We start from the raw sequence: 16,965 nt of genomic DNA, 5'->3' as shown, positions 1-16,965 counted from the left end.
GGTGATGTTGAGTTGAGGTTTGTTTTCAGATTTGTTCCAGTAGCTGACTTTTCGCTGTTCGCCCTGGTTCCCTGGCGAAAACAACGGGGGCCTTGTTTAACCGGGAGACGCCTCAGCCGGCATGAAATTTTGTCATGTTGTACCATCATTTTTTATTTTGGTTTAACCAATAAGAATACAATTTGGTCGGCTAAATCCCAAATTGCCAGCCCATCCTCGTTCGTTCAGTATCAAAGTAGATACCCAACAGGGTGCACCACGAGAAGGTGAGGATTGGACATTAGGTCAGAAGCCCTGGTCGGTTCTCCGCATTCCTTTAAAGGCTATGTGGAGGTCTCCTCTCAGTTATACAGCTTTGACCCTTAAGCACCCTTGAGCGTTTTTATATATAAGTATTTTAGAATTTCTTCTTATTAGGTTGCTTTTAATCATGTTGATATTTGCATTATATGCTTTATTACCAGTTTGAATGGGTTCTTTAATTGCTATAGTTGATCGTGCCTCATTCTCAACAATATCTTCTAGATACCTAAATCTGGTCACGCCTTCAAAAATTTCCTGTCCAATTTGTAGATTAGATTCTGTGGTTTTCTTCTTATTTCTGAAGTTGACATCACCATATATTTAGTTTTATTTACATTGATCTCTAATCCCATATCATTAGTTTTTCTTTCCGGTTCATTATGCACTTCAGTTAACCGTTTCTTAGTCCTTAACACGATGATTATATCATCAGCATAAGCACATAAATAAATATGAAATAGAGTAACTAAATAGAGCAAGAAAATGCTGAGACACAGAAAGTCACAAGAACGATTCATTCATAATAGCAAAACCAGAGTGTTCATATTTCCAATGAATAATGACTGCTGTTGTACAACAGATTCTTTGCCTTGGAACACTGAATAGAACAAACGGAAGCGATTTCGTCTCTTTGGTTGCAGTATATATCTGCATTAATCGGGAATTACGGGAATTGTGGTGAATGAAGTGGAGGTGAGTAGTCTATTACATAACCTCAATGTCAATACATCCGTGGGATTGGATGGTATACCAGCTCGTGCCGTACGAGAAGCAGCTAAAGAATTGTCAGTACCCTTGACCATTTTTTTGTTTAATTTGAGTCTCGGGTCTGGGTTAGTCCCGAGGGGGTGGAAAGAGGGGAAAATAATTCCACTGCATAAAGGTGGTTCCAAGACTGCTGTTGTAAATTACCAACCGATTAGCATATCAGGAATCATTGTCAAGGTCTTAGAGAAATTAGTCAAGAAAAGAATACAGGATTGGATAGATGAAAATGGGATATTGTATGGGGGACAACATGGTTTTGTGAAGGGTAGATCATGCCTCAGTAATTTGCTCACGTTTTATAACACACTGACGGCTGAACTGGATAGGAGTAATGGGTTTACAGTGATACTACTGGACCTTGCCAAGGCCTTTGACAGGATACCACATGGAACCCTAATCAGTAAACTGGAGCAGATGGGGATAGATATAGTATTGGTGAGATGGATAGGAGGGTGGTTGAAGGAGAGATACCAGAGAGTGGTTTATGCAGGAGTGGAGTCTAAAAGACGGCTTGTGAGTAGTGGTGTGCCGCAGGGCTCTGTTCTTGGATCACTGCTTTTCAATTTGTTCATCAATGATATAGGAAAGGATTTGAGAAGAAGTGTTCACTTGTTTGCTGATGATGCAAAGTTGGGTAGAGCAATTGTGAGTGCACAGGATGTCAAAATTTTACAGGATGATTTGGATAGTTTGGAGGACTGGACTAGGAAAAATGGATGTCAATTTAATGTGGCAAAGTGTAAGGTTATGCACTTTGGGGTGAAAAGAATAGCAGCAGTATATCGCATTGGTGGAACCATACTCCAGGAGATTGATGAAGCCAAGGATTTGGGGAGTGTTGGTGAATAGGGAATTGAAGTTCAGGGGGCACATTGCAAAAGCGACTAAATCAGCTCATCAAATCACTTGGCTTCTGAAAAATACTTTAACATGCAGAGACAAACAAGTTGTTCTTCTGTATTGATCCTTGATAAGACCCCATCTGGACTACTGTGCTCAGTTATGGGCACCAGGGTTTCTTTGTGATGGGGAGGAAGTGGAGAGGATCCAGAGACGAGTGACCAAGATGATTGCAGGTCTGTGGAATGAACCTTATGAGAATAGGTTGGAGATTTGTGGGGTGCAGAGATTGGACGATAGGCGAAGGAGGGGTAATATGATTGAGACATTCAAATTACTGAAGGGTTTCTATAAGATTGATTCAGAAGATATTTTTGAAAATATGACTGGTGGTGGGAGGACAAGGGGCCATGCATGGAAGCTGGGCAAGAGCGTGGTTGACAAGGGTGTTAGAGCTAGGTTTTTTACTTGGAGAGTGGTGAATGAGTGGAATAAGCTACCAGAGTCTGTTGTGGGTGCTATGACCATGAATGAGTTCAAGGCAAGGTATGATAGATACTGTGTCAATGTCGAATAGTTGTTCTTGACATAATGTTAGGGCCTCTCTCGATGAGTCTGTCGACTCCTTGGAGTTGCCCGGAACAATAATAATAATAATAATAATAATAATAATAATAATAATAATAATAATAATAATATTCTGTTTCTTGGACGAAAATGCGGAAATGTTACCTAACCGACTAAGATACCATTCGCATCTTAAAACAAAATAAACCTATGCAGTGAGCCGATGCGAATCCAAGAACTTATCGTATTGTCATCCAGTGGCAAGTGCACTTGCAAAAACGCCATCTTGATTCCAACTCTATAGGAAATCGGGTTTTAACTCTAAGTGCCAAACACTGAAAGAGATCATGGAGTTATAATTTGAGGATACGTTAACCCATGAAATCGGAATGCATTCAAACTTATCAAACGCATTCAAAAAGATGATGGAAGTCGGTGTCATGCTCGCTAAATCGCTGCTGAACAATTCTTGTGCAACGAACAGTGAATAAAAACTCAATATTGCGGACGGACTTAATCCCCAATAATAATTAGATATTTCTTAGAGGTCTTCCAAAAATTTCAGGGGAACGTTCTGTACCAACCAACAGAACAGAACAGAACAGCCCTACATCATGACATACCTCCAGAAGTTTGAACTGTGTTTGCAAGGCAAGCCGGGGATCAGTGCTTCATGGAGATCCCTCCAAACTCTCTGCCTGTCGTGAATCGTCGGACTACATGATTTTTTCCTGTATCCAATCACGGTACTCCTGACACCGCTGAAGATGAACTTTCTGGTTCTTCGCAGAAATCAGTGGTTTCTGTATATGCATGCGACCACCAATACCGATCTTCTTCAATTCCCTGCACATAGTTCGGTGAGATATGGCTTGACAACAGCATTCATTAAAAGCTTCGGTCAATTGCTGCAAACGGGAAGTTCTGTTTGTTAGTACAAGCCTTCTCGGACGACGGATCTCGTTCCTGACAGACTGTCTTAGGACCACAGTTAGGTCTTTTCGTCAAGCAATGTGAATTAGTTTTCCACTAATTAAGCACCCGGGATATCTCCCCTTTTGAGAAACCAATCAGCTGTTCTGTTTTCAAAATCGTGGCTCTCCAGATAGATGGCACCCATAATTAGCCGTATCGAACTCCGAAAGATCCTTTTGTTTTTCCCATTGTGATCAGCGCTATTCACGATTACTGACCAGCAGCATTCTTAAATAAGTTGCGTAAGTAACGTTTACGCACATATGCATAAAATTTTTAATTTAGTGTCGGACATATGTATTTTGTCTGTTAATTACGTATCATTGCCTTTCTTTTTTCTTTTTTTTTTTTTTTTTTTTTGCAGATAACAGAATCTCAAATTTCTGCGAAAAAAAAGAGAAAAAAAAAAGGGGTAAAAAGCCTTCCTTTTCCTAAGTGAGTGGATAACTCACTTTCAATTGAAAAGAAAAGGAAGGAAAAAAAACTTATAGTGGTTGTAATTCGAAGGGCATTTTAAATGGACACTGAATTGTATTTAAATCTGTATTCATGTAATGTTCTGGCATAAACGCCTCCGTAGCGCAATTGGAAGAACGACGGTACATTGCGCCCTTCGATTGGAATAGGCCTAAGTTCGATTCTCGTCGCGACGGGAGGAATCTTTATCTTGTCGATTTCAATCGATGGTGAGTTAGCCGATCTCATACGGAGGTAGCAGGGTTTTTTCTCCCGGAAACTCGGGTTTTTCATCCCGCATACATACAAATCGGCCCTTCAGAACACACGCAATTTACGGACAAAAATTACTAGTTGTGGTGGTGTTGGAGGTGGGCGGTAGATGGCGTTGATTCGTAGTAGAGGTAAGGTGTAGAGATAGTTGAAGATGTCCTCCCGCGATGAGTCTTCGGACTCCTTGGAGGTATCAGGAATAATAATAATAATAATAATAATAATAATTTTGACTTCTGTGAAATATATCCAAATACCATATAAACTTAGTTTTAATCCTATTTCCCAAGTAAGCAAAAAGACAAAAATCCAAATTTTGTTTCCGTATCTGCACTCATAAATTGGAATTATCGGTTTTTAAATTAAATGAAATTTTAAAAAAAAATTGCTTTTATTATACTTCTATAATAAGCTTTATTCTGTTGTTATTTTACACGGGAGCATTCAATCATGTATACTTTCTCCAAAAAAATCTTCAGCGAATTATTTTTGTAATTTCATTTCAATCGTTATCTTTGCAATTTGATAATATAATTGACGTGTTGATAAAAACAATTAAAAAAAAGGGAAGAAAAACGTTTTGCTACACATTTAATTCTTGTAAGGCTAGTTGCAATAATTATGTTGTAATTAAAAAAAATTACAAAGACAGGAGTGTGGGAATAAGAATGTGTGTTAGAATGTTTGCGGAACTGCAGTTTTCTCATGACGCTTGTTGTTTTCATTTAAACATGGTTAAATTCATTTCAAAGTAGGTGTTATCATTTCTGTTTTGGTTTTGCATTGCGAAAATATCTAATACATAGTGATAAAATAACACTACTGATAGGTTGCTTAGAAAAGTAGAAGAGTATATTCATTGCTGAAGTCAGAATGTCTCGTAATTACTCGCAGGAATACAATCTAATACAGGTAAACTTATTCTCATTATATAAATATAAAGTCGTAATAAGCAAATTGTGACGGTCACGTGGTAAACCACGAGCCGTATCAAAACCGGAAAGCAATTTTGTTTGGCCTGCATTTTCATAGCTTTTTTTAATACATTTTTTCTCCTTTTAGTATTTTTTTTTCTTAGGTGAGAGTTGATTTAAATGCTTTAGGAGGAAGAGAAATTTTGTACAACAAACAGATTATTATTATTATTATTATTATTATTATTATTATTATTATTATTATTATTATTATTATTATTATTATTATTATTATTATTACTTTATTCACATAACTGATACAGAGGCATAAGATATCATTTAAATGACAATTTGACTGTGATACAGAACAATTCAGATTCTACTCAAGAATCGAAGAATAGTCTATCAGGTAGCGTCGTAAAATATGGACTGTTCCAAGTAATACTGTTTTCTGTAGATCATATGGGTTCACTTCGTTGATGTTTAATTACTGTAAATAGTTGGACAGCTTCTTTGAAATTAAACCAAGTGCACCGATAACTATTGGGATGACTTAGGTGTGTTTAAGCCACAGCTAGACAACTTCGATTGCCTGATCTCGATATTTAGTAATTTTTTCCAGTTTCTTTGTTCTAATGTTGTTATCACAGAGTACTGCGATATCAATAATCCAAACCTGTCGATGTTCGATAATTGTGATGTTAGGTCTATTGTGTTCCAAATGCCGATCAGTTTTGTATTCAAAAGTCCCAGAGAATTTTTGCTGTTTCGTTTTCCAGTAATGTCTCTATTTTATGCTGCTACCAGTTATAAGTAGGAAAGCCATATTTTTTGCATACATGCCAATGAATTATTTTGGCCACTTGATCATGCTGGTATTTATAGTCAGTTTGAGCTATTTTACTGCAGGCACTGATTAGATGTTCTACAGTCTCATCTTTCTGATCACATAATCTGCATTTGCTGTTATTATTGATGTTCATAATTTTTGCTTTGATTATTATTATTATTATTATTATTATTATTATTATTATTATTATTACAGACCATCAGTTTGTAAAAGATTCATCAAGGGAGGCCATACATCACACTGCCAGTTATCATACCTTCTCTTAAATGACAGGAATGGTAGGAGCCGGTGTAATGTTGTTATCGCTGAGTACTGCGATATCAATAATTCAAACCTGTCGATGTTCGCTAATTGTGATGTAGAAGTGGCATTTGCACTCTACAGCGCTTAATTGCACGACAAAAGACGGTTTCAAATCTAGTCGCCGACTAGAGGAACATTTTCTAAGCCTTTGCTCGACCGGTTTCCGAGTTAGTCGATCTCTGGCAAGGACAAGCGGGTTTTTTCTCCAGGAAACTCAGGTTTTTCGTCTCGTAAACTCAAGAAAATCGACCGTCGAACCCACACTATTTTCAGACATTAAAAATATTGTGTTTTGGTTAGGGACCATGGGATGGCGGCACTCGTTAGCCGTCTTCTTCACTGTATACCGATTAATTAATTAATGATAGCCTTGGGCCAGCTAGATCGGGCTAAAACTGCTCGCTTATTCCCTATGCGGGAACAAAAAGGCGGTAGCTGATTTTTGCCTCTTAAATGATGCATGTTAGATGTATTCATCACTTCTACAAGCTAATCTCCAATTCAGCGAACTAATTTACTGTTCAGCCCCATCAGTTCCAGTTTAATTACCAGCTTCTCATCTGGCAATTTATCAAACGCCTTTGCAAAATATAAATATATCACTGTATATGCAACACCATTATTGAACGCATTTGTCGCTTTATTATAAAAAGTAAGCAGATTGCTAAAGTGCCATCTTCGTTTAGTAAATCCATGCTGGCCACCAAAGAGTACTTTTCTGTTGTCAACCCAATTCTGAATTTTAGTCCTAACTAACTTCTCTAATACATTAACCACAACTCCAGACACACATACTGGTCTATAATTCAAAGCCTTACTCTTATCACCTCTCTTATGAATTCGAACAATTTTACCTTCTTTCCACTTTTTGGAATTTGACCCAATGAGAGACTCATGTTGAAAATATATGCAAAACCAAACCGCTATTAACTTTCTGGAACATTCCCTCAAAATACGGTGAAATAGCATCAAGTCCCACATCCTTATTTACAACGAGTCTCTTCAATTCCTCATATAACTCCTGTTCATTTATTAACAGTTCCTCCTCCTCCTTCATCTTTCCCACTGCTTTCAACTTCTGCATGATGTCACATTCATAAGAATGAAATACCATTATAAATTGCTCATTAAATATCTCAACTTTATCCTCCGAAGCGGTTATCATTCCTCCGTTTTCACCAATAAATGCCATCCTACCATAATTATTCTTTCTTCTCCTGGCGACATACCGAAAACATTCCTTGGGATTTTTTGGCCACTTTAGCTAACTGCTGCTCATACCGCACTTTTGCTACCCTTATCAAGTGAGTCACCTTCCTAGTCTGCTCTTTGTATTTCCCATGCAACTGGTTGTTATAACTAGTCATCTTGTGTTTCTTTCATAATACCTTCTTCTTCGAGATTGCACATCTTATCTCTTGAGTCACCCATTTCAACTCAAATAGTTCTTGAGTAAGGCCCAAGCAGTATTGCTATCCTTTCCATCCAGTTCCTCTTTCCAATTTATTATCGCAAGCTGTTTCCTGAGCTTTTCATAATTACTAGTATTATAATTCAACATATATTCCTTTCTAACAGACTTCCTCGAATGACTGGTCACTCGTGGTCACTCTCACCAACTGAGGGAAGATTTGACACCTCATTTATAATAACATCATCTGATGAGATGATCAAATCTAATATTCTTGATCCTCGTGTACTCTCCATTATGTACTGCCTAAAGTAATTGTCTTTCAAAAACTCCAAACATCCATTTTCTGTACCCTCCCCCCCGAGATGCAGTCTCTTGACTGCATCTGGGGGTACAGAAAATGGGGACACAACTCATCTGCTACCGTCAATAGTACTCCTCCTCCTCCTCCTCCGTTCTTCCTAGCTAAGCCAATTTGCCTATATACTTCCTTTTCATTACCCTCCATATTACCAGGTCTACAGCAACACCCAACTAAATATTTCATTCTGTTTACTTCTACCTCACACCATACCGGCTCAAAACCGTGGCCACTATTTGCACCTTGCAAATCCACCTTAGGTGGGCACAACTGATTGCTACCGTCAATAGTACTCCTCCTCCTCCTCCTCCTCCTCCTCCTCCATTTCTTCCCTGTCTGTCTTCACGAAAAATATCATATCCGTTCACATCTATTCCTGTCAGGATGTCATCATCATCTAACCATGTCTTGCTTATACGAACCATTTTGGTATAAGCGAGACATGATAAACTCAAGCAAAGCAACAATTTCGTTTCCCTTATTTCGAATACTTCCAGACTGACATTAGTAAATAAGCATAAGAAGTCGTTACTGGTTCTACCAGATGAAGGAGAAGTGACATTCGACTGGTTCTACCAGTCGAATGTCAATTCTCCTTCATCACTTCTCACTCTTCATTCCTTCTTTCTCCTGATTATCAGTGTCTGCAGTCACATTCCATTATCTCAATGTCATTATGTCATTTTTAAAACTCTGCTTTACACCCTCTCGACATCTTTTTCATCTCATAGAAATAAAGAAAATAAAGCCTGCGCACAGTAGTCAATGTGAAGTTGTATCAAGGTCTCGTAAAGAAGCAATTATACTTCCTTATTCATGTGAATGTTTGATTCAACATCGCAATACTTCTCAGAGTTGTATTTGCAATTTGTACTATGTGACCGTCTAACTTCAATTTTCTATCCACCATAATTCTAGCCGTATCAGATTTTTCGAACATAATCACCACTTTAATATGCCGTTGGAAATCCTCATACCTCAACATACGTGCATAACTTTATATTTATTAACGTTGAATTGACAGCCATTATTATTTGTCAATAGTTCCTGCCTATTCAAGTCATTCTGTCATGCCCATATCGTTAGCATATCGGATTGCCTTACCATCTTGGCGTCATCTTCATCATCAGCAGCAATCAGGTGAACATCTCTCAGATCCTTTTCAATATCATCAGTTCATAAATTGAACAACAATGGTCCAAGGACTGATCCCTGAGGCGAACCACTGACCACTTAAAATCTTGCAGGATAACCTTTCCCATGTACCTCTTTCTGATAGCTGTCCGCAAACTACCCAGTAAACCAAGTCAATAGCTTATATTCCAAGTCTCTATTATCCAATTTACGGAACAGAGCTTGTGGTATCTTGTGAAATACCTTAGTAAAATCCAATAGCATCATAATGTTTGAATTCCCTACATCATACTCAGTCGTAACCAGTAGCGCACTCAGGGTTTAATCTTGGGGGGGGGGGGGATGAGTTGAGTAGTCGATTTGAGAATACACACTACGCATCACATACGGCCTATGGCTGAGCATCTGCAATATAGAAATAGAGGACACGACACAACATAAATTAAAAAAATGAATTTTATTAATTAGGAAGAGATTCTTGGAAAGTTTTCTAGTATTTTTTTCCATTTTTTTGTGAGGTGCCAGGCATATATGAAAAATGTTTGTGACATTTTTCATATATGTCTGTCTCCCTTTTTAAAAACTATAATAAAGATAGCATTATTTCAACTCTGGCATCATTTTCCGTTTTAGGCCTAAGGCATAGATTTTACTTAGTTCAGTCATGACTGATTCAACACCTGATTTCAAAACTTCTATCGATATTTCATCCTCACGACATGCCTTTTCGCTATTCATTCTCCCTGAGTACTGAACTTTCAAAACATCGTACCACAGTTTTTCGTTTTCCATTTGAAGTATTCCATTTGTGCTTTAAACATGGTCTAAGTTTTGAGAATCATCGTAACATTTAGCATAGAAAGTTTCAAATTCTTCACATGATCTGTTCTTTGTGTTTAATGAGAACTCCATTTTCATCTTTAAGAGTATAAATTTATTTTGTCCTATGGTGAATTCTACTCTCAGTACTTTTAGATACACATTGCTTTCTATTGTAAATATCATTATCATTGTTCCAAAAATTCTTGTGTTATTCTTTTCATTATTGTTTTGCATAGCTCGGAAAATTCTATTCTACTTATCTCGTCTAGAGCTCTTCATTTTTCTTCTCTTTATTGGAGAGTTTAGGGTTTCTTCAGATAGTACTTAGAATGATTATGAAATAGTATTATTTCAAAGAAATAATACTATTTCTTAATATAAGAAATAGTATTATTACTAAGAAATAGTATTATTTCATCCTTCCTTTTGTAAACTTTTGTCCTATCTCATTTTGGAATTTTTTTGTAACTTTTTTAGATTTAATAAATTAATATAGTCTTTCACTTTTAATCAGTTTCTGTCTTTTCCATCTTTTGTGGATAAGAATTTTTAATCTCACTTATCAGTGGTCACTACCATAGAATGGTATTAGACTTACTTGCATTACACCAAATAATCAGCGGGAAAAGTACGAGTGCACTGTTTACATGCAATGCAGAACGGAAATGTTCAGATTAAATTTTATAATTGTCGATATTTGAAAAACAATGGAAATCGATATTTCCATTGTTTTCACGAGACCTATCATGATATATACGACTAAGTTACGTTTTTAAAGTACCTTATCTGATAGTGATTATTTTACAAAAATCTTTTTTAATGTTTTTTTTGTTGGTTTTTTTTTTTTTTCTTTTAAATTAAACTTAGACCCGTTTTTGCTTATATATTTTAAAATGCTTTCATTGCATATAATTTTGTTTCGGTTAGTTTTTGTTTACAAATGGTCCGATTGAAATCCAAATTAAAATTATTGACAAATTAATGTAGATTCTAAATATCGAAGTACTTTAAATTCCATTCAGTTCGTTTGGAATTATGAATAACAGTTCGAATCATTTTGCCAATAAATTGGGGGCCATTCAAATAAAAAATCATATGAAAAATTATCAAAGAGAGCCATATGGCTTCATTTCAGAGACGTCAATTATATAGAAATAGTGGATATTAAAGATCCAACGTTATTTCAACTTTATTTCAAATTTTCAACGTTATATGTAGAAACTTCGGAAATTTCGAAATTTTGACCAGAGAACACGTGAGAATACAATCCTCGGCCACGGAGTTGCCTTAGCTTGCACTACTTAAAACACATGAGCGCAGTACGGGCGTACCTAGTTCTATTTCCATGTTCATTATATCTGTATAATTTACGTCGCCGAAATGAAGCTATATGTCTTTTTCTCTGATAATTACTATTACGCCCCGACCTAGAGTTCACTTATGAAAAATACAAGTAACTTAAGGACTGCTTTGGCACTGAATGAGAGTTTTTGTTCTCTTAAGGTTTCTACACAGTCTCTGAAGAGGGCTTTTGTTCTCTTATTGTTTCTGCGTAGTCGCTGAAGAGAAGAGTAGGCCAATGTTCGTTTGCCGCCTCGCCGAGCGAAGGGCTGGTTCTGTGGCAGTACTTGCCTCTGGATTGTGCTGGGCTGAGGATCGGGCGAAGCACAGAGATTCCTAAGAGATCCAGCCAATTCCAAACACTCGCTTTGGCGAGCGTTTGGAATTGGCAATTTGAAAAATTGAATTGCCTGATTCTGAAGAGGGCCAATAAATTTAAAACAGTTGTTGCGCCAGTGAAACCTTTATGAAATGCACTAATAAAAAGCGAATAGAGGATTCTATTCCCATAAGCTCTCTGGTCGCAGTTTCGAAACTTTCAAAGTTTCTGCATATTGCATTTGCATTTCTGTATTTCTGCATTCTGGCTTTGAAAGAATTTTGCATCTTTAATATCCACTATTTCTATATAATCATATGAACAGTTTTTTGCCAGAAGTATTTTCGCAAAATCTAAAAAGTATATAATAAACATTTTGTCTGGATGTATGGAAATAATTCACAGAGCCTGCTTTTTTGTGGATTTTACTCAAATTTGACATTTGGAATCCTTTCAAAAATTTTTTGCGCCGTACTGATTTTTATTTGAATTCGTCCATTTGCAGGTACATAAAAGGAAACAAAAACCTGTTTAAATCATACACAGTGCGTATACTGCAATAATGCGCTCTAAGTGGATGGAATTTGATAAAATTTGGTTATTAGACGCACACAAGAAGATGTGCACATTACATTTTGGTTTCGAGTAGCACATGCTTATTGGAAAATTATTCAAACTGCATAATATTAATTCGCACTAACATACTATTGGTAAATCCACCAGTACGGAATTATTCATACCAATAATTCTGCACCGGTAGGATGGATTTTAATAACATTTTGCATGTAGGATTTATACTAAAATTTATTCAGTCATTTCAGATTTGGATTTTTAGTTTGTTTATCTCTTGTGGCAAATTTAGGTTAAACAAAAGTATATATACTTTTGTTGTACCTAAATTTGATAAGCTATTAATTATAATGAAGAGCCAAAGGCTTCAATTCGGCGACATGAACTTAGTTAAGTTAAGGGATATTAAATCCCATATTGTTTCTTAGCCGAATAAGAAACTCAAAGAGTTTCATGCCGAATATAGAAACTATATAAAGTTCGGCGATTCCAAGCGTAAGCAAATACCTAGATAGTGCAGCACATGATCCATTAGGTAGTGCAAGCTGAGGCAACTCATAGAAAGGGTGGAGCAAGCTCCGATCACTATTCTTGGTATTTACCCATAATGTGAACTTAGCTCCTAGGAGCTGTATTATTGTTCAACATTATCAGAGAAGGTCAATACCCGGTTTCAACATTTTTCAACTACCAGTTTCAACCTTTTTTGAGGTCTGAGACCTCAAAAAAGGTTGAAACCATTCTGGGTAGTGACCTTCTCTCATAATGTTGAACAATAATACAACTCCTAGGAGCTAAGTTCATTTTATGGGTAAATACCAAGAATAGTGATCGGAGCTTGCTCCACCCTTTCTATGATTTGCCTCAGCTTGCACTACCTTCAAGGGTCAGTTGCTGCACTATCCAGGTATTTGCTTACGCTTGGAATCGCTGAACTTTATATAGTTTCTATATTCGGCATGAAACTCTTTGAGTTTCTTATTCGGCATGAAACTCTTTGAGTTTCTTATTCGGCTAAGAAACAATATGGAATGTAATATCCCTTAACTTAAATAAGTTCATGTCGCCGAATTGAAGCCTTTGGCTCTTCATTATAATTAGTAATTTAATAGCACACCTCTTGGCAATTCTCATAGAAGGGATGTAAGTTCTGTTCGCTACAAACTTGGTATTAACTAGGTCTACCTACTCACTGATGAGACCTCAATAAAGGTCGAAACTGGTCTGGGTAGTGACCTTCTCTCATAATGTGAAACAGCAATGCATCTCCTAGGAGCTGCATTTTACATTATGAGAAACCGATCTGGCAATGCTGTAGCCAATGAAGTTTAACTGAGGCTCGGCTAATGCTAATATGAGTTCGCTTTCTTAAGGTTTAGCCTTAAGGGAGCATTTTGAGTCTCTGGGGAAAATGTTTTCCGGTACGGCCTGGCGACGGGCTTTATCGGTGACTGCTTTTCTCCGGAATATGAGCGGTTCTGCTCGGTGGTGGTGGTGGTGGGTGGAAGGCCATCACTGAGTGGAGCCAACGATGAGATTGGACTCTTAAGGTTTAGCCTTAAGGGAGCATTTTGAGTCTCCGGGGAAAGCGTTTTCCGGTACGGCCCAGCGAGGGGCTTTATCGGTGACTGCTTTTCTCCAGAATATGAGCGGTTCTGCTCGGTGGTGGTGGTGGTGGGTGGAAGGCCATCACTGAGTGGAGCCAGCAATGAGATTGGACGGTCTTTCACCCACAACTGAGTGGCCTAGGGATCGTCTGAATTTTTAGAGACGGCTTTACTTATTCATAAGGTCGAAACCGGTCTGGGTAGTGACCTTCTCTCATAATGTTGAACAATAATACAGCTCCTAGGAGTTAAGTTCACATTATGGGTAAATATCAAGAATAGTGATCGGAGCTTGCTCCACCCTTTCTATGAGTTGCCTCAGCTTGCACTACCTTCAAGGGTCAGTTGCTGCACTATCCAGGTATCTGCTTACGTTTGGAATCGCTGAACTTTATATAGTTTCTATATTCGGCATGAAACTCTTTGAATTTCTTATTCGGCTAAGAAACAATATGCGATGTAATATCCCTTAACTTAAACTCGATAAGTTATGTTATTCTCTGAATAACATAATTTATCAAAAGCGTTACGATAGTTCTTGAGAAAACAGCATAAATATCGACAATCGAAAATTCAATCCTGATTAGCATAAATATTGAGGTTTATATCCACTCTATATTCATAGAAAGATAAGCCGAAATTTGAAACGTTTCTATGTCACGTTTTTTTCTCTTCATTGTTTTGAGCCGAATTAAGCGGTTAAGCCGAAATTTGAAACGTTTCACATCCAACAATGTGTTTGCCTTCATGAGACAACAATTTGTTGGACGTTTCCAAACAATGGAGAACCGGCTTACTTTACCAGCCCGGAACTCGGGGAGGGGGTGGGCGCCAGGGGGAAAGAGCCCCCCTAGTATAGTTATAAGAACCTATAATTACTTAGGTTACTTAATTATTATTTATCGAGTCAACAAAAATTACTGTAAGTAATTTTTGTTGACTCGATAAAATTCAAGAAGAAAAAAAAATTCATTAGAAAATTATTGGAATTGATAATTTTATCCTTTTTCTTTTCTTTTTTTCTTCCATTTTTTCGTTCTTCTTCTCGCTTTCATATACTATTTTAAACATAAAAGTAGATAAAACAAAATTATGTCTGCCTACACACGACTGATTGGTTATATAATCAGAAAAAGATGACTTTCGTGATAGTCGCATATATTTTTGTATGTCGACGTAATTCATCATCATAACGACATCTAGGCAGTATTTTGGAATTTCAATAATTGTAAATATGAGAATGTTTAACCAATTTCTTTATGTAAAAATGCCCGATTTACACACCTAGTGGTTAGCGTATTCAATCTTCAACAGGCTGTGCGATGGAATCCCACCCTTCGCATGGATGTTTTCTGAATGTTTCTTGGTGACAGTTTGAATTTCATTGGCAGGTGTAAGGTCGCCGTCCTGCTTGCTGGAAGCCTGAAATGGTTTGAAATATTCTACCCCTGATCTCCATGGCATGGTTTTCAGAACATCCAACCATCATCACATCCAGGATATTATTGTACTATAGGTTAACAGCTTTTCTTGGGTGCACATGAAAAAATAGCAAGAAATAATAATTAATTAATTTAATTTAATACAAATAGATAAATAAATTAGATCGTTAACGCCTTTTATTTCTAAAGGAAGTAGGAAAGTTTCTTCAGTTCAAACATTTCAAAATATGGGCAAACCAGTCTCCAGTCTTCAGTGATAGTTGAGCTTAAAGCTAACCGTGAATTACGATTTTCGGACCGCGTGAAGCAGATAAGTACCTTCATCTCATGGCATCAAATTACTAACAGTTATACGTGATTGTCTGAATCAGTACATGTTCTACAGTAGATTTTCGAGTTATTGGGTTAAAAGCTCGAGTTTCCACAAGGGAGGGGGATACCCTACTTATCCATGACAAAGACTGAGTAATTCAGGAATGAGTTGAATAAAGCCCTAGAAAAGTTCCTCTGGTTGATTATAAGCGAACCGATATCCGTCGGAAGCAAAACCGTTATTTGAAAAAAGATCTAAAATAGATGTTCGATCGTTTTTCATATAAAGCTGGAATTGAAAGAGAGAAAAACAATTAACGAATAACAATTGTATTAACGAATAATTTGCAATTACAATGTACTGAAATTTTTAGATATCTGTGATATCTATATCATAGGAAATAGATTGATATCTATTTTTAGATATCTATCTATTTCCTTACTTCTATGTATCTTAATTTATTTAATTATATTCTTCAAAAAACACTTATTGCAAATATACGTTTCACGTGTTAGCTCTCTGTTGATCCTGGAAGAGGTCTGAATGAAAAAAAAAAAAAAATGAATGGCTCTATAAGTTTTTTGTAAAGATTCGCAAATACCAAATTTGAACAAAAGTCGTGCAATCAGAATCCGTTACGAATGTAAGGACAAATCAACTCTTTTATATATGCTTTACGGATTGTGAAACTCATCTAATGGTATTTCTCAAATAAATTTTAATCAACTCTTATGTTATGCATCATCATCATCATCATTACCAAGAGAAAGAGAGAGAGAGAGAGAAAGTATAATTCTAACTTGTTAAAACCAAGTTCCCTTCTTAACAGAGTATTTCTTCCCATAAATAGCGAATAACTTATTTCTCAGAAAGAGTCATTATTCAAGTTTACACTATCAAAATTCCCGAATTTACTCACCTAATTCCTAAGCAAATATTCCTTAGGTCGTCTCTAATTACTAATAATAATATGGTAGGAAAAGCAATTCTAATAGTACTGCATTTCAAAAAAAAAGAAGAAAGAAAGAAATGGGAAAAAAAGAAGAAAAAAAAGAAAGAAAAGAAAAAAACATCCATAATAGAAATATGTCCTGTCCTGTCAGGTGTCTTCTCCCTCCAGGAGATTGACTAGAATGTCCTATTCTGCGCCTCTCTGCTGCATTCTTCATATGAGAGATAGGTCCAGTCTTCTATATATTTCATCCACTCCAGTCTTTGTCTTCCTCTCTTTCTCTTTCCCTCAACAGTTCCTTCGAGAAGTGGCCTTTGTAGGCAGTTATGTCTCAGAATATGTCCAAAATATCTGACTTCTCTCTCTTTAATTTCTTTCATCAGGCTCCTATTGACGCCTGCCATCTCTAGTACGCCTTCATTTGTCTTTCTTTCTTTCCACGAT

The sequence above is a fragment of the Typopeltis vanoorti genome, chromosome 8 (genome assembly GCF_054136105.1).
Source record: "Typopeltis vanoorti isolate ZY-2024b chromosome 8, IOZ_Tvanoo_1.0, whole genome shotgun sequence".
In the NCBI taxonomy this organism is placed as follows: Eukaryota; Metazoa; Arthropoda; class Arachnida; order Uropygi; family Thelyphonidae; genus Typopeltis; species Typopeltis vanoorti.
Note: the sequence above shows the minus strand (reverse complement) of the source record.